This window comes from Aegilops tauschii, unplaced genomic scaffold, assembly GCF_002575655.3.
Source record: "Aegilops tauschii subsp. strangulata cultivar AL8/78 unplaced genomic scaffold, Aet v6.0 ptg000633l_obj, whole genome shotgun sequence".
NCBI classification, from domain to species: domain Eukaryota; kingdom Viridiplantae; phylum Streptophyta; class Magnoliopsida; order Poales; family Poaceae; genus Aegilops; species Aegilops tauschii.
Window position 1 is genome coordinate 1,937 of NW_027332869.1, and position 3,076 is coordinate 5,012.

The 3,076-nt window shown below is 35.3% G+C and overlaps 1 non-coding gene across 1 annotated transcript; it reads right to left on the reverse strand.

The window, feature by feature from the left end:
* Positions 1 to 242: 242 nt before the first annotated feature.
* TRNAC-GCA (transfer RNA cysteine (anticodon GCA)) lies at positions 243 to 313 on the reverse strand. Its single transcript has one exon. It is a non-coding gene; the product is annotated as a tRNA-Cys (tRNA).
* Positions 314 to 3,076: the final 2,763 nt, after the last annotated feature.

Consider the following 3,076-nt stretch of genomic DNA (forward strand, 5'->3'; position numbering starts at 1 on the left):
AAGAACCAATTCAAATTCATATAATAAAAGAATAAGGAAACACTACCTCACCCCTATTGATAACCATTTTGGCCACTACCGTCAAAACAAACCCTAACCCTAGTTTGAGGATAGAACTATGGTATGGTTTCTCTAAACCCAGTATCGGCAGGCCCAGTTACTCTCTTGCCCGAACTTATGCGAAGTAAAAATTGATCGAATTCGATCAGCACTATAAAAAAAACCTAAGTATTTTATTGATCAGGCGGCACCCAGATTTGAACTGGGGATAAAGGATTTGCAGTCCCCTGCCTTACCGCTTGGCCATGCCGCCAAAAAATCCGATCAAAAATCTAGAAAACAGCAAGTATTCATCCACGTTTTCTTACGAAAAGCCCCTTTTATTTTGAATATAATTCTACTTACTTTTTTCCAATCTTTTTCAAAAAATCTATTCCTGCTTTTTTTTGATCCAGTTTTCTATTATTCTCCCTCGATAGATTCTATCTTAAAAACATACATTGTTAACACAATAAAACTTCCCATTTCTTTCTATTGAGATGAAAAAGAAGAAAAAGTGGATTTCTATTCACAGGCTGCAAAATTCAGAATAAATTGGAACCGTTAACTAGAATTCTCTTTTTTTTTATTGCAGTAGTGAACTACTCTTAAATCGGTATTATCTCCCCCCCCCTTCAATGGCATAATAAAATAGTATGACTTTATGCTTAATCCGTGTATAGGTAAACTTTAGGTCCGAACAGCATTATTATCCAAAGATCCCCTTTATGTACATATCTCTATGGAGAATCATGCTTTAATTTTTAAAAGTATTAAATTAAATATCTTGAATAAAAAAAGGAAATTTGCTCTGATATAGAGTATAACCTTACTATCTTGGCCTACCCAAGTGAAATTACGATAAAAGAAAAGCATGGATATGGGGAGAGGTGGATAACTAGATTGGCATGTACTTAAAAAAGGGGACTTACTTGATTTTAGAATTCCACAATGAAATACTGAATTTTCTAGTAATTATACTACTCCGATCCGAAATAAAAAAGAACCCTCAAATTATTTTGAGAAATTAAAGTAAGCACGCTATTCTAAATCGAAGTAAAGTAGTCAAACTTTCTAGTATATTATATTACGGCTTTATTACATTCATAGAAAGGAGATAAAATGAGAAATCTTTGCCATCCAATCTGATTAGAATATCATAACATAAAGTATAAGTGGCAGAATTTTTTTTTTTTAGGAATGTTTTATCAATTCATTTTCATTTCATTTGTACCCCTGGCAAACTCGAACTTTCGTCCAAATGGTCTCTATTCATATGTATGAAAATACATATATGAAATACGTATGTGGAGTTCCCTAGAATTTCATGTGATTCAGTAAACAGAATATAGATTCCATGATTGCTAGATCGATCCAGAGGGATTGATGAAGAGTGAGCTGATAATGGAATTTTTCTTTGATAAACAGGAAACTTAAGATTAAGATGCTCCGGAATGGAAACGAGGGAATGTCCACAATACCCGGATTTAGTCAGATCCAATTCGAGGGATTTTGTAGGTTCATTAATCAAGCCTTAGCAGAAGAACTTGACAAGTTTCCAACAATTAAAGATCCAGATCACGAAATTGCATTTCAATTATTTGCGAAAGGATATCAATTGCTAGAACCCTCGATAAAAGAAAGAGATGCTGTGTATGAATCACTCACCTATTCTTCCGAATTATATGTATCTGCGAGATTAATTTTTGGTTTCGATGTGCAAAAGCAAACCATTTCTATCGGAAACATTCCTATAATGAATTCCTTAGGAACCTTTATTATAAATGGAATATACCGAATTGTGATCAATCAAATATTGCTAAGTCCTGGTATTTACTACCGCTCGGAATTAGATCATAAGGGAATTTCTATCTACACTGGCACTATAATATCAGATTGGGGGGGGAGATCGGAATTAGCAATTGATAAAAAAGAAAGGATATGGGCTCGCGTGAGTAGAAAACAAAAGATATCTATTCTAGTTCTATCATCAGCTATGGGTTCGAATCTAAGAGAAATTCTAGATAATGTTTCCTACCCTGAAATTTTCTTGTCTTTCCCGAATGCTAAGGAGAAGAAGAGGATTGAGTCAAAAGAAAAAGCTATTTTGGAGTTTTATCAACAATTTGCTTGTGTAGGTGGGGACCTGGTATTTTCGGAGTCCTTATGCGAGGAATTACAAAAGAAATTTTTTCAACAAAAATGTGAATTAGGAAGGATTGGTCGACGAAATATGAATCGGAGACTTAATCTTGATATACCTCAGAACAATACATTCTTGTTACCACGAGATGTATTGGCCGCTACGGATCATTTGATTGGAATGAAATTTGGAACGGGTATACTTGACGATGACGATATGAATCACTTGAAAAATAAACGTATTCGTTCGGTTGCAGATCTGTTACAAGATCAATTCGGATTGGCTCTTGGTCGTTTACAACATGCAGTTCAAAAAACTATTCGTAGAGTATTCATACGTCAATCGAAACCGACTCCCCAAACTTTGGTAACTCCAACTTCAACTTCAATTTTATTAATAACTACTTATGAGACCTTTTTTGGCACATACCCGTTATCTCAAGTTTTTGATCAAACGAATCCATTGACACAAACTGTTCATGGGCGAAAAGTGAGTTGTTTAGGTCCTGGAGGGTTGACGGGGAGAACCGCAAGTTTTCGGAGCCGAGATATTCATCCGAGTCACTATGGGCGTATTTGTCCAATTGACACGTCTGAAGGAATCAATGTTGGACTTACTGGATCCTTAGCAATTCATGCGAGAATTGATCACTTGTGGGGATCCATAGAGAGTCCGTTTTATGAAATATCTGCTGAGAAAGCAAAAGAAAAAAAAAGAGAGACAGGTGGTTTATCTATCACCAAATAGAGATGAATATTATATGATAGCAGCAGGAAATTCTTTGTCCTTGAATCAAGGTATTCAGGAAGAACAGGTTGTTCCGGCTAGATACCGTCAAGAATTCTTGACTATTGCATGGGAACAGATTCATGTTAGAAGTATTTTTCCTTTCCA